The 25,866-nt window shown below is 39.0% G+C and overlaps 1 pseudogene; it reads right to left on the reverse strand.

The window, feature by feature from the left end:
- LOC134221966 (diacylglycerol kinase eta-like) overlaps nt 1–24,021 on the reverse strand; it is an 89,097-nt pseudogene extending 65,076 nt beyond the window's left edge.
- Nucleotides 24,022–25,866: the final 1,845 nt, after the last annotated feature.

Genomic DNA, 25,866 nt, shown 5'->3' on the forward strand with positions numbered 1-25,866 from the left:
ACTTCAGCATTTTGCAAGATAATGTCATCCGGATATGATTCCTAGTCCCGGTGGTTGTCAGAAATGTTTTCACTTCTAATAAGCAAGGTTCATACTTCTCGTTTCGGTGAGACGAATACAAGCGGTTTTCGGGCCAACATGAAGGCAGTTACGTGGCCCTCTGGGAGCTTCCGGAGGCATCAAAATCGGGCATTTTCAAAATACTACAAACTATACTGCCGCTAACCGCAAGTCGAGCACATCTGTATATGGGCCTCCATATACAGATGTGCTCGACTTGCGGTTAGCGGCAGTATAGCAGTATGTGTATCAAGCATCAGCGTTTTGCAAAACAAGTGAGATTGATATATCCAAATATGATTCTGGGGATATTGCCCACACTAAGAGAGTCCGAAATGGGTATTATTACGACCTCAGTGTGATATTTTGAATTAGGTCATTTTTGATGTTTCCTGAAACACCTCTTGGAGCCTCGGAACTGACCTCAGGATGGCCAGTATCTTCAGTAACATATTATACGGATGTCATAATTCCACTGGTCTTGCAAAATGTTGAAGTTTGATACCCATATCACCATAGTTTGTGACATTTTGTAAATGGCCGATTTTGATGCCTCCGGAGGCTTCCTCAAGGGCCTCTAAACTGACTCCAGGGTGGCCAATGTTCACAGATTCATATAAGGATGTCATAATTTGCTGAAGTTTGACAACCATATTGCTAATATGAAGCGAAAATAATGAACTGGCCAATTTGGGGCCGGTTCTCAAAAGATCACTTCAAAGAAACCTATGGTTGGCCATTTCTGGAATAGGTGCCATAGTGATTTAAATTCGAATTATTGAGAAGAGTAACAATAGAAAGTTGACCTGAGGCGAGCTTTTTTCAAAGAACACAATACTCGCTTTTCGTCGGTAGCGGAATCATGATGTCAGTTGTATCGGTGAGATTTTCTCGCAAGTTTCTGACTTTGGTCGTTTTGCCATCTAAAATGCACATTATTGAAAATGAATCGGTTCTATTCAGGCCATTGTATACAAGAGAAGGTGGATACGAAATCAATTTTCTTCAAAGTGTAGAACATACATAATTGCTTGGCGAAGTTTCCGTCATTAGCAAAATTACAAGCGCTCGTCGGAAGGAGATACTGCAAAAAAAATATTCGTATGGATGGGGTCTGCAACAGTCAAGTGAAACTTTCTCTCACGATTATGGTTTTGTTGCTGTTAATGATTGGAAAGCCGTATTATTGAAAATAGATCGGTTCTTTTCATATAAGCAGAGAAGTTTGAGTCGAGACAATTTTTCTTCAAAGTGCAAATCATAATCGTTTGGCGACAGTAGAAAGTTGTCGTCGGTAGCAGAATCATGCGTTGGAAGGAGGCACTGAAAAAAAATTGCGTGGTTGGCGTCAGTAGCAGTTACTAATGATTCAAAATGCGCATTATTGAAAATAAATTGATTCTTTTCAGGACCGCTATTTGTACAAAAGAAAGTTGATTCGAGACTATTTTTTTTAAATACAAAACACAATCGCTTGGCGACGGCAGACAGTTCAATCGTAACTATGCCGTCAAGAATTCACTAGCTTCCTGACCTTTTTTGCGATTAGTGATTTCAAATGCGTATTATTCAGAACAAATCGGTTCTTTTCAGAATCTTCATTTGTAGAAGCGGAAGCACAAGACAAGACCACTCGACGTAAACGACGTAAAACAGTATAGAGCCTCACCCTACGTTTCTGACATTTTGTTGTATGAATAGAGTAAAGAATTATTTTTACATAACAAATCGAAATTTGTAACAGAAATATCAAAAGTCTTTGTAATTTTGATGTTTCGAAAGTCCAGAGACCCATAGTTTTGTATACCAAACGACTCAGTTCGACGAATTGAGATGATGTCTGTATGTGTGTATGTGTGTGCGTGTGTGTATGTATGTGCGTCCCTTGTAGATTTTTAATATCAAACAAACAAAACTGAACCTCTCATATCAAGTTTTGTTCGAAACCAGAAATCAAAACAAATATCTTATCATTTTGATGCTTGACGGCACTACATTCCTCAGCGCACCAAACAGTTTTACGTAGGACGATTTTTTCATTGAATCATGTTTATTTTATTTTTTTTTTAAATTTTATTTTCCAGGGTTTCTATTTTATTTTAGTTTTACGACATTCTTTCCATTGTTTTACCTGACAAGAATGACATTTTACTTGTTCTTGAATTTGGAAAATTCAGCAGTGGTTTAATCCATTTGAAGATTTTGTTAAGAAATGTTTTCACTTCTAATAAGCAAGGTTCATACTTCTCGTTTCGGTGAGACGAATACAAGCGGTTTTCGGGCCGAAGGAGAAACTTTTTCCAAAGTCTGTTGTGGTAAGAAACATCTTTCACTCGCTACTTTTTTTCTGTAGAACAAGCCTTAAAGATTATTGAAAATCCTGCCCACTTAACCCGAGCAGGAGAAATTGGCACAAAAATACCTATTTTGTTATTGATACCATACTCTGTTATGAACTAGCCTTATAAAAGGCGACTCTCAACCATGCTTGTTGTATGTACAGTGTCTCGGAAGTGATGCTTGGAGATTCCAAGAACAATGCGTGTTTAACTTCCTCAATAAAAGAGCTGAGTGCGAAAAATTTGTATTTCGCCGGGTAATACTGGCAACCCAGATGTAGGCACGAAGAGCAAATTATAGTACGAAAATTTTATAAAGTCAGTCCGTAATTAGCAGTGCAGTAAAACAGTTCAGAAAATTAAAATATAAGTCAAGCTTCAAGATCATTTTTTTCTGTAAAGTCAATTGTGCTATCTGTGAAGTGGAGAAAATAAAAGTTGTGCATGAAACTTACCTGAGTGTTGCACAGTTACCTGCTAAAATCATCCCAAACTGGAACCCGTTGATCATCTTCTGCCTCGAGAAGTCGGCCATCGCTTCTGGGTGTAACCTGTAAAAGAAACGGGAATCAACTTACCTGCGCTGTACTGCTGCTTCTCCGGTATCGTTCGCTGGAGAACAAACGATTAAAGAAACACAACGTAGGAATTGACGGTAAGCGCCAACACATACTCAGTTATTAAATTGAATTTCAATACCAAATGCATAACCAATTATTATTCGTTTGGTATTGAAATACCTAAGCATGTTATGCCTCAAGTATTCTATAAGTTTTAGGTATTATGTTTTGGTATATTACCTCTTATGCAAGGCTAGTTCATACCAATTTCTGTTATCGAGGTCGTCACTCCTACTCGGGGATGAAATCCTTTTCTTGCTTCATCATTTTTATGGCTACTTCATTTTTCACGAACGTTCTCGGTGGCCATTTATACAAAAATACGACCGCAACGGGGTTTGAACCCAGAACACCAACGAAAATGGCACTAGGTGGCACTCACTTCAGAGACACCACCAAACCGACTGCTTAATGGGAATATGTTATTTGTTCCATAAAGGCTACTCTTTTTGGCACTGATGGAGGCACGAAAAGAATGAGAGAAGTGAGAAAAGCAGCAAATCAACTTTTTATGGTACTGACAGGCCGTTTTTACTTTTCCGCAAAATGATTTCTCGGCGAATTCTAGGCGAAAATGTTCGTGAGTGAGCGTCCTCGTCCTCTGCTGAAAAAAACAATTTAGAACTTTCCGTCTAATTACACATGCTTGTAATTGGACTACATTAAAGCATAAATTAATAGAAAAAGTTACACAATGTTTGCCATGATCCATACTTCATGCTGATATCCTCAACCACAATGCAATGAAGTTACCTAATTAAATCTGACCCTTTCAGCTAGAAACGACTGAAGCATGAATTAGTTATTATTCGCCGAAATAATCAACCATCGTGTGCATTCATTCGAATTAAGTTCCAATCTGTCAAATCACACGACGAACAATAAACTCACTGAAAGCATGACATTCTTATTGAATTTCGCATTCACCGTTCATTCCGAGCTCGTCTTATTGTCACTTAGCGGAATTCTACCTCTTAGACATCTCGAGAGGGTTGAATGTCACGACACCGTAATAGATAGGTAAATAATTGCGCATAGTGCAGACTGGGACCGCCAAGTCATGCACGTTTCTAAGAATACTTTAATTCCCTTAAGAATTCTTCGATTTTTTGCAGTTAATGAAATCTCTAGCTTCAAGACTAATCTGCATTGTATATTAAATAGTATTTTGCCCTTCTCAACATATAGTAATAAAAATTACGTGTTGATTCGGTGAAAACTTGACCCCAATTCACTGTAGGTGACTTCCTGCACATTGAACAAGAAATGTGTACTGCGTGATGGGAAAATGTTTCTCGGGCGGAAACAATAAAACCCAAAAGCTATTGCTTCACGTAAATGTCAGTGAGCATGAGCATGCCTTTTGTGTTCGAAATAAAAAAATATATACCTACATATGTATTGAAGAGACTTACACATTTCAAAGAAAACGATTCGTACCACACTATTTCGCTTGTTTCATATTTTCTCGTTCACTTCTTCATTCTGCGAACGAGCAAACCTCAGTTTTAGCATGTCACTGTTTCCGAGATTTAACGCTACAGAGTTATCAATAAATCAGGCACGTTTCCATAAATAAGGCTTCGTTATTTCAGAAATGAGCGACCGCCACACCGTGCCAAAAATAAACCCCTTTTTGTTCGAATCAAAATTTTACCACTCCGGCAGGCGATTGTGGCACAGTAAAAGTGGAAAATACACATAAATGTACCCACTGGCGGCGGCAACCGCAAGTTTCCGATGGTAACAGAGAAAAGCTTTCATCCCGGTTTGTTAACACTTTGCTATTGAATTATTTATGGGCTTCTCAATTGGCGATTCGTGTTCGTCGCTGCTCGGCTGGCAACTGTGCATTTCCCGCTAACGAGTGTCTACTCAATAGAGAGATCAAAAATACGAGGAACTTGCCATGTTCAAACAATTGAATAAATTTCCATCGCCTTTCGCATGGTACGATGTTCATAATGAATGTTCCAACAGTTTGTTGATGAGTTGTGTACATACAACTTTGGTAATTTTCTATTCATTTCTACAAGCTCGATGTCTCACGCTTGCCATTTTGTGCCAAAGGCGTTTTGCGTTGGTCGGTCTCCAGGATATTGTGGAGTTCGTTTCTGAGACAACAATGCGTGCTTCCGAATTTTTCCGCTCAATGATTGTAATACGATTTCATGCATCTACATCGAGTTTATTTCCACTTTAGGTTGAAAAATTACTGCCGGTGTGAGTTACAACGCTTTCGGACATTCATAAGATTTCAAAGACAATTGACAGAAGTTTGTTGCACGTCGACCACCGTAGTGGACCGATTTTTGTGGCATGAACGATGGATGATTCCCCTGACAGCTGTTACAATTCATGGTCCATTCGCGACCTATATGTGCCGTCATCAATTTGCAATCCGCACCATAAATGAAACGCTTTCAAAGTGCACATTGGTCCTTCACGAGCCTTGTTCATGTAACGTGAACGTAAAGAACTAGGGAAAGACGGTATAATATGCCTCTCCTAAGGCAACTGATAACTTTTTACTGTTCAACGCAATTTATAGGGTGTCCCAGAAAATATAAGCACGATTTAAAAATAACATTATGTTATGACTTTGTTTTTTTTTAAAGAATAATTGATTATTGTTTCGATTATTGTTGATTATTGTAAGGAGTGGCGTTTTGATCATATAGTACCCATTAGCTTCTGCACGGACCGTTTGTCAGTGATTTAGGATACATTTTCAATCTTTTTTGCAAAGTTATGATGGAGTCGGCTTCCTTAACATGCTTTCACAAATGTGCCTGTCAAAGCACAAGAAGTTATAATAGGAATTTCCAGGTAATAATTTAGAGAATCCTTCTCCTTGAGTACGGATTCGACTCTTTACGTTCCGATTTTTCGATGCCCTGAAATGAAGAATCCACATCATACTTCCGAATCGCATTGAAACCTGCTCCGATGCTCTAATTCTCTATTTTCGCCATCTGACTCAGTGAATGTTGGGAATAGTGCATCATTCGTGCAAAGTCTGTTTGCGCTTTTCAAGAAGAAAGCTTCGCAATCCCATAAAAACGAAAACAAATGGCACTTATGAATCACAGAGCGACAGATTAGAACGTAAACAATGATGTTCAATAATTATCTGTCATTCAAAATGTATCTGAAAACAACAGGAGTTCGTCAAAATCGTGCTTATACTTTTTGGGACACCCTATATACAAACTTTGTGTTATTTGGTAGTCCAAAAAGTCGCAAATACATTGCCTATGAGTGGTCATATAAAAAATACATATTACAGAGAACACATCGAAGTGTGCTGAGCTAATGAGCGGTTGTAAAATTGTTTGTTCTGTCATTTTTGCATTATTATCTGTATTTATTTGCGATAAAATTTAAAAGGTTCATTGGCAGCAGACTACGCATTAGATTTCAACTTTTCCCAATTATAATGCTTGGGTTGCTTGCACAATGCAGTGAACAAACTAACATATTACTAATAATTCGGAACTCCGCCCCCTGGAGATCGTTAGCATTCTGAGTTGAGGCTGTAGAGGTTTCAGCGTAAATTAATTGAAGCTGCAGCGATTCTTGGATTCAGCCGTCCATGAAGTGAAGGCTTTGTTAAATTCGGAAGAAACTAAGGAAGAGGAAGATTTGCCTAGTGTAAAATATTGTATTGGAGTTAGAAATCATGAAGCTACCTACGAGCTCAGATGTGTGGCTGAGCGGTCATTTTCAAATGTTCAATTCTGTACTGCCCATGATTTCATAGTTGACGTATCAACTATTTGAAATTTCAGCGAATTTAACTTATTACGTGTTTATTAGGGCAATTCAACCGCTGCAACATCGATACTTTGCTTGTTCCAAGCCTCATTTGGCTGCTTACGGATGGAAATGCTTTAAATTTGCGATGTTTGTCCCTAAATTATTCGAAACACATGCCAAATATATCTAGACCAACATTTGAAAAGGGCGTAACAGCCAAAATTTATTCCTTCTGATTCTTCGTCCACATATATAGCTTTATATGTAGACGTAGAATCAGAAGGAATAAATTTTGGCGCTTACGCCCTTTTCAAATGTTGGTCTAGATATTATATTAACAATATGGTTCACTTAGAGTTTTCCCATACATCGAAATAACGAACAATTTGCCGGTGATAACAACATCATCTAGCGAGCAAAGAGGAATCTAAACATGTTTTTTTCTAGCTTGTGCGCGAAAACCCTCCTGCCATCTTCCGGTGAGTAGTAACACAGTTGTTCGATGACATTTTACAGTGTGGGGATGTCCATTCTTTTTTTAATAAATCGATTACCGGAATATCGACTTTGTAAATGCAAACACTACTGTAAATATTGCTATGAAGCAGTGCAATGCAGCCAAACTACAATTTAGCTTCAATCGTTCAAACTTTGAAAGCCGTTCCGCAAACATTAAAATAATGTTTCCACTGTAAACATTTCAATCATTTTCTTCAGCAAGAAATTTGATCGGGATCATAGGTACTGCAGTCGCCTCTCCACCTCTAGATATTGAAGGGACCATCGAGATAGGGAGAGATCGAGGAATGGAAGGAAAATTTAAATGGGTACTAGATCCAAAAAAGCTTGTTGCTATGCAAAACGACAACAAAACAAATGTCATTACTCATTGTTGATGTGTTTGTTATCGTCCAAAGATGGTCTAGTAGCCTAAAAATTTGAACATATCGACACAGACAAACAGACGTAACACTGATGAAATTCCCATCGCCCATGCTCTGAACGGTTGTTTCAAATAACACTGATTACTTGTTTCACACCTAGAGGCGTGCGCATCGTTTTCGTTCAGATTTGACAATTCACACTAGCGCCGTCTGTTGACATTGTCGTACTAAACACCATTTCGTGCAACATGCACGCGAGATGGTGATAAAGTAACTGGGTGATGAATTTTTCAGGAAATTGTTCTAGCTGTTACGTCTGTTTGTCTGTGATATCGACATAAGGAGAGTGAATCCACAACAAAATACAATTACAACACATCGAGATAGGGAGGTTATCGAGATGTAGAAAGCCAAAATGTATGTATATTGAAGAGACCGAGGAAACCATCGACATAGGGAGAGATATCGAGATATAGCACATCGAGATGTAGAGACTCGACTATATTTTGCATTCTTACTGTCAATTGTGGAGTTCATTCAGCGATGCACTCTAGATCATTTTTTGTGCCATCGTATTGGGTTTCCTCACAACTACCCTCAAAATTGTATTTCCACAATTTCTCAACTTTGGTAATATTTCATATACCTATAGAAACACAACGGACCTGAAGACGAATTGATTAGTGAGAAACCCGTACCAATCGGTCAATCCGTTCGTGAGTTATATTGCCTCAAAGGAAATGCAAACTCATTTTTATATATAGAGATTGTACTACAAACGTAATTATGTTTGAATTGTATTTGTATCAGACTCTCATATCGGGCAGATTGTTTACAATATTTCGTTTCCCCCTGTCCAATCATATTAAAAAATTGATAACGATTTGGGAATTCTTAAAAATGGGATTATGCATGCTAGTGTGTATGAAGGACCTTTACGACAAAAAAAATGAGCATCGCTAATTCATTCACTACGTTAAAAAAAATATAGCTCTTAAGCTTTCATTTCGTGACTATTTAAAAAAATCTACCGAGGGGTCCCGAACAACTTTTTTTTCTCTATGAAACGGAAACTTTGAGCTGAAAAATTGTCAATTATTTACCACGTGCCTATTAAATGAGATTCCTCTATTTTTTTCATCCAATCATCATATAAAAACTAAGGAGGAAGCGATTATTACCAAGTTATAGTCTAAATAACTTCACTTGTCATAAGGCGACTTTCTACCTTCCCATTTAATTCCACCACTTGGTTGTACCTTGACAGATACGTATTTCGACTTCAACGGTAAGGTCATCTTCAGTGTCTCGTACTTGACTCGTACTCTGTCAAGTGATGTAATTAAATGGGAAGGCACAAACTCGTCTTACGACAAGTGAAGACATTCCACTAAAAACCTCAAAATAATTTTCTTAACATTTTGTACGTTATGTTATTTTAAGCCTTATTTATCTATCATAATAAAGAAGAATTGAGATTTCCTTCCTGACTACTTAACTCGCGAACAGGTTGATCGATTTGCAGGATTTTTTCCCAAACCAATTAGTTTTGGGATCCGCTAGGTTTGTAAAAGGAAAGGTAAAAAATCAATAGAATACAATTTTGGGTCAGCTGTTATGGAAAACATTTGAAACACGGAACACCCGGGCAAAGCTGGGTATTTTTCGCCAATTTTTTTTATTATCAAAAGTATTGGAAATAGTTAGAGCTTGTTTAGAAGTTTTACATTGGATTTGGATTTACAATTAGACGAATTATTACTATTAAATTTAATTCCAGCAATTTGAAATCTTACTCACCAGATATTATGATGCTCGATTTTGATATTCTGATCGAGCATCAATATATCCGGTTACACACTAATCAGCCTAATCCGCTTTACGGAAAAGCCGTGGCCTTGCATTATCTTTCATCGTTCGTTCGTTTAGCTTCACTTCGTAAGTTGTGATTCCGGAAGGATTTGTCGCAGACTAAACGTCTGGTTTGTTGTTGATCGTACATCTCGTAAATCGAGACTGCGCCCTTTCTTGTAGATATGAATATGAGGCCATAAGGCCAGATTTGAGGCGTTTGTATCTCTCTGTCAGATCATTTAAATTCAGAGTATGAATGATACCTAGGGCTTCTGAGGCTTTTGTATTCACCACCTCGCGGACTTGCTACCTTAAATGCGTTCAGATTCTCCCCAAAAAGATATTTTTAGCTCGCCGAGTTTATGAGCGAATTGTTCCGCAATTGTTTTACCGGAGAGTCGCTGTTTGTTCAGCTACATGATTTTTCTCTCACGCCTAGTGTTCCGAGTCGGTATTTAGATTTTTTGTACCAGTCGAGTCCTTGACTTATTTAAAGTCAAATTTCGCAAAGAACCATATTATTTGATGCTTCTAAATATTTAAAAAAAATCAAATCTCAAACATCAAAAAAGTGTTGCATCGAGGCGAGCTGCAGTATAGGAAAAAAAGGCAAACAGCAAAATGGTGTAAGAGCAAAGAGCAACTACGATGCAAGAAGTGCATAAAGAATGGTATCTTTAACAGCACACTGTTTCACCGTGCCTCAATTTCGATATGGTACACCAGGAGCGGTACCATTCCGTCGGATACAGTTCAACGAGCAATTCAAAATTTATCATACATTTTAACAAAAATAATGGCTATCACACTTCAGCTACAACATTTGATTTTCGGATAGAATTCGAATGAATTTATTCGATTAAATTCCCAAAAAAAAAATCCGGCATCCCTATTTTTTTCATGATGACATTTTGAAGTGCGTGTGTATAACGATCCTCATATTTTGGGTAGTTTAATTATAACGTGTATCGACCTTTTTGGACGCGAGTTGGCGCCACATGTGGGGTCGCCTGAATTTCGTGAGAGTGAATCATATTGTTAATATAGTATATTTGCACATGCGCAAGTGCAATGGTTGTTACGTCAACTATGAAATCATGGGCAGTGTAGTTCGTTCGCTTTTCGGTTCGAGGATTAGGCTTATTTTAGCATAAGAATGACGATTCGACACTTTTTGAAAACATGGATAGGTCTAACATACATTTATGATTCACACGAACCGCATTTGAACATTTGGATATATTTGCTGAAGATGTATTTCGATGTTGAAGTTTGTTCACGGTTCATAAAAGTGTCCCCTAATACCAGACATGCTTCGACATGTTATGACCAGGATCCTTTTGCTTGAGCAAAGGAACCATTTAGAGTAGTAACGCAGTAATATGTTTCATTTGCATATACAATGGATTCTGTTTTTACACGATTTACATTTTCTCAATTTTGCACTCATCCTAAATGTTTAACGCAGAATAATTACCATGTGAATTATTCTGGATTTTTTTGAAAAATGTTGCAAAATCTTTGGTGGCAAATTGAAGTCACATGATCAAAATTACGAGCGGAAAAATCGTTTAAAAACAGAATCCTGTGTATCTAAAGGCATATTCAAGATTCATATATAGGATGGTAGAATCTGGATGTTGTAGGAGCTGGCATCAATATTGTCCATGTTTAATGCTTGCACACTATTGATACATAGTATCTGCAGTGAAATTAGACAATAAAGTTTCATGACGTCAATTTTGGATGAGAATCGATGATACAGTCGCCTCTGTACATCTAGAGATGTCGCAAATTAATCGTTTACTTCGATTAATCAATTAATCGAGAGTAATCAAGTAAGTTACTAATCGATTAACCAGGATTTTACGACAACTCTTAGATGTTGATTACTTTGATTAATCGATTCATCGTTGTGATAATCGATTAATTTTAAATCGACTACTACTCAACGATGAATCGATTCAATAATCGTCAAGAATCGAAAGTAATCGATTAGTTACTAATCACATCATATCATGAATCTTACACTAAGATGTAGGCTACAAAAATAAGGCTTCGTGTCACCGACCTGAAAAAAGGTCGTTGCTATGAAAAACGACAACATAACAAATGTCATTTCTTGTTGTTGCTATATGATTTTTATTGTCCAAAGTAGTAGCCCAAAAATTTGAACATATTGACATAAGGAGAGTGAATTCAGAACCAAATGTGATCAGATCAGAACAAATCAAGATAGATAGATATTAAGATCAGCTTCCCTGGGAAGCTTACCAGACTGATCAAAGCAACGGTGGATGGTGTGCAAAACTGTGTGAAGATTTCGGGCGAACACTCCAGTTCGTTCGAATCGCGCCGGGGACTAAGACAAGGTGATGGACTTTCGTGTCTGTTGTTCAACATTGCGCTAGAAGGTGTCATGCGGAGAGCCGGTTACGATTTTCAACAGATCCAGTCAATTTATTTGTTTCGCGGATGACATGGACATTGTCGGCCGAGCATTTGCAAAGGTGGCAGAACTGTACACCCGCCTGAAACGTGAAGCAACAAAAGTTGGACTGGTGGTGAATGCGTCAAAGACAAAGTACATGCTTGTGGGCGGAACCGAGCACGACAGGCCCCGCCTGGGAAGCAGTGTTATGATAGACGGGGATACCTTCGAGTTGGTCGAGGAATTCGTCTACCTCGGATCCTTGCTAACGGCTGATAACAATGTTAGTCGTGAAATACGAAGGCGCATGATCTGTGGAAGTCGGGCCTATTACGGGCTCCAGAAGAAACTGCGGTCAAAAAAGATTCGCCACCGCACCAAATATGTCATTCACAAGACGCTAATAAGACCGGACAGCATCCCTGCAAAGATGGTGTTCGCTTCCGACCCGACAGGTACGAGACGACGTGGAGCGCAGCGAGCGAGATGGGCAGACCAGGTGCAAAACGACTTGGCGAGCGTGGGGCGTATTCGAGGATGGAGAGATGCGGCCTCGAACCGTGTATTGTGGCGTCAAATTGTTGATTCAGTGTTATCTGTTTAGATGTAGACTAAATAAATGAATAGATATCAAGATAGGGAGGCTATCGAGATGTAGAATGACCTTATGTATGTAAATTAAAGAAGCCGAGGAAACTATCTACATTAGGAGATATCGAGATATGGAACATCGAGATGTAGAGAGTAGACTGGGGTTTTATATATATTTGTCTACAAATGTTTGGCTGTGATTTACCTGATGAAGATCATTAACCATCTTTGATTTTGCCCCCAAATTTGAGATGTTGTGGACTTCTGATGAGGGTCAAACTGCAATGATCGATTTTGTATCGATAAATTATATAAAAGAAAGGCAATGTGTTGGGCCTGTTTGTCTGTGCTACAAGTATTGATTGTAGTCCCTCCTGCTAGTAAATATGATGCCTGATTAACGTAGTAATTTATATTTCACGCAAAAGTTTAGAATTCGGTCTTCGGTAGAATCTGCAGTCTGCACTGTCCCACAGTGCTTTGTCCTTTGGACAAAAATGGAAAAATCGACTCTCGTATTTAGTCGAATCAAGTAGACCATGATATTAACATATGTTTCAATTATGCTGTATGCGCATTAGTATCTTTGTGAGGTCACTGGGGCGATCAAAACAATTCGTGTTTGTAAACATTTCCATCGCTGAAAGTGGATGATTTACCACCTGTTAGTGGAAAGCATCTTTTGCATTGCCTAAGTTTTCGAACGGTACCTTTCACTGTGAAAATCGATATGGAAAGCGTAAAATCAAGTAAGTAAGATACAATTTAATGTGTTTCAGTTGGACATATTTCGATCATTGTAATGAGTGAAGCTTCCATGTCATGGGCATGAAGTTATTTAGGAAGAAATAAACTACAACTTCAAACAGTTTTTTAAAAAAAGTACATCAAAACACATCTCTGAAAATCGCACCAGAGCACACTTATAGTATTCTTAAGAGAAGTGATTCCAGCTGCTCTTATTTGCTCTATCAATAGCTGTTAACGATTTTCTAGGTGATACTCTTGCGCTCATAGATATATACAAACAATAGCTTTCACATTGATCCGTCCCAATGAAAAGCTCATGTGTTGAATTTTCTGCCAGATTTATATAACCCAGATAATTTCTCAGAGGAACTTGAAAAAGAACTAAAGCAGTTTTGCAAATTCTTTTGTTTGAGAATTGATCAAAAATGGTCACAGAGCTTTCGATCATCCGAGAAATTTGAGAAGCAAAACTCTCGCTGATTGTCTTCGTTGGTAAATCTTCCTCGCAATCCGAATACAAATATTGAAAGAATTTCCGAGTCTTCATTCAATATCGCGAAGGGAAGACATCAAAAACCGTTTCAGGAATGTTCAAATAAAACAAAGAAACAACGTATTGAAGACCTCATCAATAATAATAAACCTGAGGAGCTAGCATTTGCGGCTAATATATCAAGTAGCTCAAGTGCAAATCAGGAAAAAGTTATGAAAGCGGCACAAGCACTGGCGTTGTACATTGACTTTGATTTATCCGAGAGAAAGTACAATCTGCTTCGAAGTACTTTAAACGAGGAACATGCAAATCTGCTTCCTAGTCTTTACGCATTGAAACGTCCGCTGATGTTGATTTGCAAGACCTAATGAATTGTACAGTCCATGATCGGATATTTATAACAATTGCATTTTTTACGATTTTGAGTTAGGATCATAAATTGTCTTCAAATTGTTAGTTTTTTTTTTTATTTTTATTTTTTTATTTCACCGGTGTGCCATGTTCCTTGAACAAAAATTAGCACAATTGATTTACACTCAAATATTAAGTAATGCAGATATAGCTGCCGATGATTTTAACTGCAAAAAGTGCAACATTTAGATTTTTATTGAAAATGATTTATATTTGAATTGATTTATATTTCATATTTCACAAACTTCATCGTTCCATTTCTCCTATGCCTACTTTTGTCGATTATTACTTCATGGGCAGGTACCTCACTAAGCATTATGCAACAACTTTCGGTAGAGAGCTCAAGGACGGTAAAACGGTAAAACTGTCGTGGCTCTAGTTCCATTAAAAATTATCGACATTTAAAACAACACTATCCTCTGGTCCCATCCGCGGCCATGTCAGACATCCTTCATTTTCTGGCCATCCGGAAGATGCTCCCAGTCGAACCATTCCACGAACATAACAACACGCCACATCGTCCCTGATGCCAAATGACGGGATGAGCAGCTGAAATTCCTTGATTAAGAAGATTCCATTATTCCCAATACATTGGCTGCTACCCCTCTGTTACTAACTTTATAAGATGATATTGATTGTTCGTATCAATAACCATGGCTCCGTAAAGTGTTATACACACCTGGGCCTACAAAATAATCGAATTTGAAAAAAAAAATTAACAAATTCCAATGATTTCTGATACCGTTGTTAAAAAAATAATTCCTCAAATCATTTCTAAAGATATCCTGATTCTATAGTATAAATAAAACATTAGATCTGGCGTTTACGTCACTTATAAGATGATCAATTGGAAATTGATCAATTGTTGTAATATAAACTGTTATCATACCTCATATTTTTCATAAAAAGATCCTGATTCTTTGAGGCATATCGTAAAATCTGGCGTTTACGGCATTTATGCAAATATCTATTCATCATAGGTAAATTACGCAAATATTAGTTTTTATCATAAGTGACAATTTTCCCAAAATGGATCTCGATTATACGAAGCATATTATATGTTATGAAAATTTGCGTTTACGCCACTTATGCAATTATCAATTTAACATAGGTCAGTAATGCAACTAGTAGAAAAACTAGTTTACAACCATTTTCCCAAAGACACCATTGTGTTAGAACGTGTAAAGCTATGTCCATTTAGAATCCGGAATCATTTATTGTATTGCAGCGGTACGGAAAGTGACCGCTGCAAGAATTCTTTTACAGCGAATTGTCTACCTAGGCGCCCACTTGCTGTGGTATAAATTTCACGATGTTTCGTGCAGCGAGTCAAAAATTATTCCAGATGGAAGCCGAAAGGAGAGAAAATAATCTGCACACCCACGTTGATAATCCTGCTCATCGACGATGGAACGTACGTCAAAATGGATTTCGGACAGCTTCCTAGCCAAAAATTCTACATGGCGACGGCACGAGGAGTAGTTCCTGCGAAGTTTAAGTTTGCTTTTTGGACAAACTTGCAAAAAAAACAGATGATTTTGGCAAGGGATATGCAGCTGTGGAGCAAAGACCTTAGTGTTTGTGGCGAATAAGACGATGGACTCGAAGCTGCACAAGGAAGAATGTCTCGAAAACCGCGGTCTACCTTCCATAAAGCCCGTAAAGGTTCCGTGAAGTTTTGGCCAGATTTGGCGAGTTGCCACTACAGCCGGGAAGCCATCCAGTGATACCGCGATAATAACGAAGATTTTATCGATAAAATATATCCACACAACTGCCCACAAATAAATCCACGCAACTGCCCACAGCTCCGGCTAATCGAGACATTTTGGGCAGTAATGAAACGGAAACTTAAGAAAAGTGGAATAACAGCTCGGGACGCGACTCAGATGACCAAAATGTGGAACAAATGTGCCAAGGAAGTTGACTTCGTAGGTGTGCAACTTTTGATGAAAGGAATAAAGAAGAAGGTGCGAATTTTCACTAGAAACAAAAAGAAATGATTTGTATCATTTTTATTCATTCTTCAACTATAGCCTGATCAGCATCTATGCCCCAACGAACGATAAGCCTGATTACGTGAAGGATGTTGCAAAAATCGGGCGCGACTTTCCAGCGTCACGAATTCACGAAACAACAGAACGATGTGTTTCAATATCCAACGCTTGTCAGTTGAAGGAGTTGCTGAACAGTACCACCAGAAGCTGGATGAGCAGATAGGTGGTGCCACCGGATCTGGCGACGTCAACAGATTGTGGGAAAATATTCACGAAGCTGTGACTACAAAAGCGCAGGAAATTTTAGGCACTGCACAGCGACGCCTACGAAATAGTTGGTTCGATGAGGAGTGCCAGCGGGTGACGGACGAGAAAAATGTTGCTAGGAGTCGAATGCTAGTGGCTCGAACCCGTTTGAACACAGAGCGGTACAGTGCAGCAAGGGCAGAAGAGAAACGAATCTACCGCAAAAAAAAGGTAGCACGAAGAAAGTGTTATAGCAGGAGCGCACGAGAATATGGATAGAAACGATATGCGGAGGTTTTACACAACTGTCAATGACGCGCGGCATAAGACCACGCCAGTGCCCGCCAAGTGCAATGACCGAGAGGGTAATTTGCTGACAGACAAGACTATGGTGGAAGCGAGATGAAAGGAGTACTTCGAAGATTTGTTGAACGGTGTCTGAAGGTGTATTAAGGTGTATTAAGGAGCAGGATAGACATAGTCGGCGACGGTCAAGCTGTGGAACCACCAACGCTGGACGAGGTAAAGAAGGGTGTGCCAATTTCAGAGGGATCACCCTTCTGAACTCGGCATACAAAATCCTGTCGCATATCCTGTTTAACAGACTGAGACCGCTTGAGGAGTCCTTCGTCCGCGAATACCAGACAGGTTTTCGTGAGGGCCGATCAACGACGGATCAAATGTTTAGCCTGTGGATGATCCTTGATAAATTTCGGGAGTACAACTTGCAGACTCACCATCTGTTAATTGATTTCAAAGCAGGGTACGATTCAGTGAAAAGAAATGATCTGTGGCAGATAATGTATAAACATGGTTTTCCGGCGAAACTGATTAGACTGATACGTGCAACGCTGGATGGCTCGAAATCAAGTATTCGGATTGCAGACGAAGTGTCAACCTCGTTTGTGACCTTAGACGGATTGAAGCAGGTTGATGCACTTTCGAATTTATTGTTCAACATTGCACTCGAGGGCGCTATGTATTAGGAGATCTGGCGAGCAGAGGAACGGTCCTACCATCACACGGTCGCATATGCTCTTGGGCTATGCGGACGACATCGACCTCATTGGAATCGATTGCAGAGCAGTAGTGGATGCTTTTGTCCCACTGAAGAGGGAGACGGCGAGGATAGGCTTAACCATTAACTCTACTAATGCAAAGTACATGGTGGCAGGTAGAGATTTTTTTTGAAGCATGAAGCATGACCGTTAAAAGAGGTGGACCGGAGAGGTTTTGAGGGGTTCGAGCGAAAAGTGCTGCGTACATTACTCGGAGGAAATTAGAAAATGGTGTGTGGCGCAGACGCATGAGTCATGAGCTGTATCAATTATACAAAGAAGAAAATATTGTGAATCGTATGGGCTGGTCACTTAGTGAGAATCTCGGAAGAAAGAATAGGAAAAACAATATTCAACAAAGAATCAGATAGAGGTAGGCGACTTCGTGGAAGGCCATGAACACGCTGGCTGCACGCGGTGGAATCGGACCTGCGGCCCCTAAACGTTCGGGGAAACTGGAGGAACATCGACCAAGACCGACTATTATGAGGCTCTACAATACACCTGGCATAGGTGTATCGCCAACCAGGTAGGTAATATATATAAAGTACTTTATTGATCAAAAATACTAACTCAAGCAAAGACAATCGAGGTTTTCCATTATCATTATGTAAATTCTGTGATTTTTAAAAGAATATTTAACAATGCTGAACCAATAAACTAATTTGGCCTTTCATTAGACTTGGAAGAACCTAAATACATTCAGCTCATAAAAGGGATCAATTCCCCTTATAGGTGGATCAAGTATCCCGCAAGTTTTGAAAATGCCAAAATTATATCTTTCGGAAAAATCAATATTTTGATAATTTTCATGGAAGAAAAATGCTTCCAATGATGTTTCTGAATAGCTTATTAAACTGTTCCATGCATGTTACATCGAGAAATATCCAAAACAAAAAGTGTGGATCATGTGTGTCCAGTCCAACCCTCTTTCTACGTCATTTATTGGGGGGGAAGTAAACCAAATGTGACGTAAAAAGAATTTTTGCTAAAATTTCTAGTATTTCACTTAATTTTTTGATCGTTGGATACTTTTAAATAAATTCATTTGCGTCTTGCATGAGGTATTGTAAGATCTCTCCAAATTCAGGCTTATGAGCTGTTTTAGGATCTCAAAATTGTCCTGGAGTTTGAATCTAATGGTCTATCGAATCAACCAAGGCTCCACGATGTCCCAGCCGCGGTGTAAACATAATTTTGTCTTTTTAGTATTAGTCTTTCACTTACGTCTCAAATACAGGCATATGAGATGTTGTAAGATCTCCGTATTGTCCTGGAGTTTGAATCAAATGGTCTAACGAATCAACCAAGGCTTCCATGGTGTCCCCAGCCACGGTATCAACCCAATTATGTCCTCCGATTAATTGTCTCTCACTTACGTCTCAAACCCAGGCATATGAGATGTAGTAAGATCTCCAAATTGTCTTGGAGTTTGAATGAAATGGTATACCAAATCAACCAAGGCTTCCATGATGTCTTCAGTCGCGGTATCAACTCAATTATATTCTCCGAAAATTTGTCTTTCACTTGTTTCAAATCAAGGCATAAGAGGTGTTGTAAGATTTCAAAGTTGTCCTGGAGTTTGGATAGCTTGCGTCTCAAATTCTGGCATGTAGGATGTTGTAAGATCTCCCAATTGTTCTCGAGATTGGATCAAACGGTCTACCGAATCAACCAAGGCTTCCATTATGTCCCCAGCCACGATATCAACGCCATTATGTCCACTAAGTGTATTTAGATTACTTACCAAATGAACAACGACTCACATGATGTCCTTAGCAACGGTATCACTCCAATTGTGTTCTCCTAGTATTTATAGCTAACTTGCGATCCTCAAAATTGCCCTATAGTAGGAACCGAATAGTCTACCAAATCAACCTCGCCTGGAACTATGTCTCCAACGAAGGTGTGCTCCCATTTTTTTATCTTTATTAGCGAGGCTTTCAGCCTTAAGCTGGCTCACCTCGGCTCCCAATTATGTCATCCGAGCACATGTACATATTTTATTCATGAAGATGACATGATCCAAGTTCTCCAAACTGGCCTATGTCCCCAGCACAGGTATGAACCCAATCGCGCCCTCCAAGCACATTTTTTGTACATGAGATGCGATATTATAGGCCCACCAATTTGACCTGGAGTGGGGACAAATAGTCCTCAGTCCTCTAGTCCGCGTCCTCAGAGCCCGTGCACATGTTTTGCATATGTCTGGATTTAAGACGCAAGTGAAAAAAATACTCGAAGTACATAATTGGGTTAATACCGCGGCTGGGGACATCATGGAAGCCTTGGTTGATTCGGTAGACCATTTGATTCAAACTCCAGGACAATTTGGAGATCTTACAACATCTCATATGTCTGGATTTGAGACGCAAGTTGAAGACAAATACTCGAAGGACATATTTGGGATGAAACCGCAGCTGAATAGTCTAGGGAATTCTTGGATGACTTGGAAAGGAACGGCTACTTAAGGCATATTGAGTTTGGTTTAATAGATCATATAGGGCATGAACCATTTTTAAAAAGAGATAATAGCCCTTCAGTTACGCGGGTAGACCTCAAGACCTATACTCCAGGGAATTCTTGGATGACCTGGAAAGGAATTTGGTTTAATATATCAAATAGGGCATAAACCATTTTTAAAGGAAGATAACAGCTCTACCGCTACGCTTGGTCCTTGGTTACGCGTGTAGACTCCAGGAAATTCTTAGATGACCTGGAATGGAACAATTGTTGAAGGCAAATGATGAATATACAAAGCATCTACTTTGTTCTTTGGGTTTCAAAGAGTGCCTTCTTATAGGTTTACTTTTGGATGCCAATAATGTTTCAAATTCTTTTTACGTCATGTGCCGTAAAACGAAGTGACGTATAAATAACTGCCGTAAAAAGAGGGTTTAGTGTACTAGTTATTGGTCCCAATCGTTGTTTACTCGGTGATACGAATTCAAACTAAATGGAAAACAATATTTCTGAGTCAATGATGTACCACGATGTACTTTTTCGATATGACAAGATCAGGACTGATTTGCGTCGCATGCTAAAAGTGACAAAATTCGCCAAAATAAAAAAATGAGATAATGTTCCTCCTCTCTTTCATTGCATTGTAAATCAAAATGTTTATTGGCCATAAATTTTTATGAAGTGTTTCTCACCTCCCCAACACCCCAAGACAAGCAGAAAAATCTTAATCACCTTAATAACCATTCGCTTCGCTGCTGCTCATTCAATCACGGACGAAGTTTTACTCACCTGAAAGCTATGATTGGCATTCTTCGTACTGCACTCGGCGAAACACAGATTGGACAGATCGATTTCATCGAACAGTTCACACTGCAATGGAAAGAGAAAAGAAAAGTGGAAAGGCATCAGCACGCTGTGTCTTCAACCGAGCGAGCAGGCGGGGTGAGTTAAGCTGTTTGAGAATCCCACCCGCTGCCGCCTTTTCATTGGAAACTGCTTGCGCGAAACCGCAATGCTCGATGTTATGGCCGCGGCAAACAATCCCCATCGTTTAATATCCTTTTAATTATAATTTTTTCCGCTCCACTGGGTGGGTGTGTTTGCCTGTCGGTTCACTGCACAGTACCACGGTTCAGCGCAGAAGTTGAACGAAATCGCTAATGTTATGCTTCAGATTTGTGTGCGAAGAGTTTGTTCAACTATGAATCAAAAGCGGTACAAACCATTATAGGCTAACTAATGGAACGGAAACTGGAAACCAAAACTAACGCTCATTATTGCTGCTGGAATCAAAGAATAATATTAAAGCAATTCTGATAGTTTAAGGCAGTGGTAGATTTTTTGGAGTTATTTGGTGTTTCCGAAAAGAACTTTCCTGCAAAACTTGTTAGACTGATTATGTGAAATATATGAACATACGGCAGGTATTTCCGTCCATCGTCATAGGGGATAACACGAACGAAATCAACATTCATTTGCTAGAACTCCACTATAGCATTATAGTTTCTCCTGAGCTCACGATTTGGTACAGATGAGTTTGGCAAAAAAGTATCCCTTTTATTGGTTTTCAAATTTGTGTTTCCGTGGACCAGATTTTGGTAACTTTGGTTGCAGGTCACTGATCTCTTAGTATTATCAATATTCTGTGAAATATGAAACACAAAATTTGGCTTAAAATAAATCATTCGACCATCGGATACTGTGCGTCGTCGCCGTCGCGATATCGAAGCCGATAGCATCAAACAGGACGAAAAGACGAAGACAAACAAAGTAAAACGGTAATGATTCTCAGACTGCCGAGTTCAGCAAATTCACGCTCATTAATTACTCATCTCCGACGTTGACTGATGCTCGTCAATCTGGAGAACTGGGGGCCTGTTGCCATCGGAAATGTCAAAAACCAGCCGCCCCGGAATCTGATTTCTGCAATTCAGAGGCTGTCGACGCGCTTTGTCGCTTGAACTGTAAGGTCCAACCGGAACGAGAGCAGCCACATCCGCATCCCACGGTATCGATCGACGCTTTCGAGCTTGCCACATCTGAGGCCGATAAGAAACTTTTAAAACATTTTTGGCTATTAACGGTCTGTTTTGCTGATGGCATGCTTTTTTCTTCGCAAGTTTTTGGGCAATGTTATGGGCGCAGTTTATTTACCAATTTAATTGGATTATGGCACGTGGGGTGTGTTAATGCAGAACGCACCGTCACCATTCCGCTGAAGAGTTTTCGACCAGAAGTGGACTGTTTTACGTTCTCGCTTGCCCCTTCTGGATCACAATTAGGAACGTAATTTGTGGGGAAATAAAATTGATTTAATTGGCAATTAAATGTAGGCTAGGAAAAGCTCCCACGCCATCGTAATATAACACGCGTCACGATAAAATCTCATGAACATCAAAATATTTAGCAGCTGGCTACCACTCTGAGTCCTTCATTGCGTCGGCAAGTCGGTCCTGTTGCAACAGAGATGCTCGTCCTTCTCGTTGTGTTCATGTCCTCTTGACACACTGGATCAGATTTACACAGTAATCTATTGTTTTACAGGAAGAAGTTTTATTCGGAAGACCACCGGTCAAGTTCTATATTCCCGACAAAATCTCGATTTACTCCTTAGTGGACACTCGAACGTTCGCTGGCTGAGATTCGATTCAACTCTTTACTAGTGGACAATAAGGTGCCTATGGAATGTATGGAAAAAAATTGACCATCGAATTTCAACAATGGGTAGTGTTCAGAAGTTTCATCTCCTCGAAAAAAGTCTCCATGCAAAATTTTAGCTCAATCGAACTTCGGGTTCGACCAATATGGTCAAAGTTTGACTTTTTTGAAACACAAAAATTTCCCCAGGAAAATTTCGAAATCGATTTTTGTAATGCCAAATGCATGAAACGTCGAGATCTGGTGTCCACTGTGGTCGGATATCATGAAATCATGGTATTAATAAATAACTCCTTAGGGTTGCCTAATAGAAGTTTGATGTCTTGCACAAAGTTGTTGCATGATAAGTAGGCCTTCATTTGTTGATAAACAAATAGTTCGGAACTCTCCCGCTAGAGCGGCGCTTCAGCTAACTTTTATATGAGCATGATGGGCTGATGGTGTCTTTAGCAAAGTTCAAGAATTCAGTATTATGAGCAACGCTTGTGAAGCAACCAGCTTTGAAAAAGCTTTTATTTCGATTCTAAGATACAATGCATTTTATGTAAAAAATATGCTTTTGTTCCAAAAATTTGATTATTTTTAGTTTAATTTTGTACCTTTATGTACAATATTTATCTTCACATAATCTTTCTGTATTCCGGAGAGAATGTATGGTACGGTCTTACCCGATTAAACCGACAAACAACCTAAAAAATGTCTTAATTATTGTAACATATTCAAAATATACATAGAAATCTTTGGGCTGTAAAGAATGCAACGGTAGTGAATTTGATTGCAGAAACTTGCCCTAACTCTCAAACGATCTATTTTCATTTGTTCAAGTGAATGATTTTGCGTTCAATTTAACATACGCCACGAATTCCTTGGACTGCAAACTAGCATTTATAGTGCCATACAATAGAAATGGTAGGTAATATATTTTCCTAAATGATTGTTGAAAACATCTTAATATTCATTAAAAGCTGCCATACGAACTGTTTATGCAAAAAATAATTTAAACACAAAATGTTTTGTACAATAATCATTAAAGAACGTAATCATCTTTTTTTCATAGCTAGTAGCTGTTTCACAGTCTCCAGTGATGCTTCAGGAAAACCCATTTTCAACGATCTAGTGCTCAAAGACAAAAATAGAATATCTACAAATATACTGATTCCAGATGGTATTTCTGACGAATGTTATCAAATATACATTTTCAAATTTTTATGATTTGCGCACTGCTCGAATTAGACGTAGATTTACGGACAACGTTAAATAATTTACGTTTTTATATGAACTACTCACCATTTGAATATGGATAAAATAATACCTTTGTGTTTCGAAGTTCGTCCAGAGTGTACGAACTTCAACTTCAAGGGAACTAAATCTGTAGTGCCATTTAGTGATTTCTCAACTAAATTCCAGACCAATATATTTTAAAATAATACTGCAAAATAATTAAAACGTGGCCCAGAAAGTGTGTGGGCTCATTATAATATGAATTTTACGGCCTACTTTGATTGATTCCGCCATACACATACAGAACTCAATTAAGATTAAGGCTCAAGACTCCGTAGCTCTGTTTTGAAAATTAATGACGTTATTGCCTGTTAGTATTGGTGAGGCAACTTGGACTTTGACTTGAGTCTTGAGAAATGGTGGTTCCGAAGTTCCGAAGAAGTGATACTGTATTAGTTAGTTACTGGTAGCACAAGTTTTGGTGGCAGCATGAAAACTACAACGCCAGCGACGACGAAGATGGTGCATGGGCGCTGGTGACGGTTGGTGGTTGTGGAGGTGGCTGCTGTACCTTAGGTGCCAACAGAAAGCTCCGATCCTCGATGCCCCCTGTTGTCCAGTTGTCCGGATGCATATTGCATCTAAAAATCGCACTACTTTCAAGTACATAATTGCCCGGTATTGTGATATAAGTGGATGGTAAGTACCTTCATTGTACAAGAAAAGGTGAGTACAACTTCACTTCCCTATATTTTATTTTCACTTATTGAAGAAAAGCTTAATTGTAGAATTAGATTTGCAATTGCACATCAAATTTTAATCAATGAAAGGTGGCAAATTATCGATCACGTAGGGTGTAGCGGTGAAAAGATGTTGTAAAATTTTCTTCTACACTGTTCCTCAATTTGGTATGCTGAAATTCTTACTGATAAGGTAGCAGGTTGAACGAACAATGAGTTATTTTGGGACACCTTATAATCGCATATTGCCAAGGCCTTTTGAATAAGTGCATAACAGATTTGCAATATGCAATTTGTTTTAGATTTTTGGAAGGGATGTTGGTTTTGATGCACATAGTTGGGTTTGCCATTGGAGGGTGTTTTTTATGAGGTGTGCGAGGGAGAGTTCGGCTGCCGGTGGGACTTGAACCCGCACTATTCCATTAAGAACACGGACGTATTACCAATTATACAACAGCTGCCATTGCGAGAAAGTTGTCCCATAACCAGCTAATAACGGTGGCATATGAGTCAATTCCCCGTATCCATCGAATCCTACTTTAGCAATATTTCACATCTTTTCTCTCTAGCCAACTATGTGTATCGAAATTGAACAACAGTCGATCGCGTTTGAATCACAAACATGTGCTTCTGCCTGTCGTATTGAGGTGGGTTTACTTTTGCTACGACAATAGAGGCTTGTTTGCAGCCGCTTGATCATTTATTCATCCACTTAGAATTCATTTGTTGATCAAAATCATTATCATATCAGGGGGGAAGGGGAATTTAATTTCTTTTTGCTCTTTTTTCGTTTCAGAGAGCGAGCAAAGGCGCTTAAACCTAGGCTATTAGCCAGGGCAAGGCTAATACCTTCGCCCCATCCGAGGAAAATCATCGGCAAGGATAATGGAGTGACATAAATTTCTTAGCAAAGTCACTCCCAACGTATTTCCACGAATTTTCTATCATTTGCTTATAATGATACTCCTAAACCACATACCCTACCCACCATCCAATTCCTTGACATCTATGAGGGCGTCGGTGAGTCGCTGGCCTCTCGTTAAGTAGATGTCATATCATCATTTCCTTCCCTTTCCTAGTAACGGAGAAGATGGGCGTGGCCGGCAATGATAGCTTTCATGTTTTATCATTTTGGACCCCCAATTGGATTTCCATTGAATCCCAAATGGAAATCCATAAGCAATTGGGGTAAGAAAGGTAAAGAATATACATGACAACTATCAGTATGCAATCTACGAAATACTCCGTTACAACGCAACGCAACGCAACGCAACGTTAGTATTGGTGAGGC

This window comes from Armigeres subalbatus, chromosome 3 (assembly GCF_024139115.2).
Source record: "Armigeres subalbatus isolate Guangzhou_Male chromosome 3, GZ_Asu_2, whole genome shotgun sequence".
Taxonomy (NCBI): Eukaryota; Metazoa; Arthropoda; class Insecta; order Diptera; family Culicidae; genus Armigeres; species Armigeres subalbatus.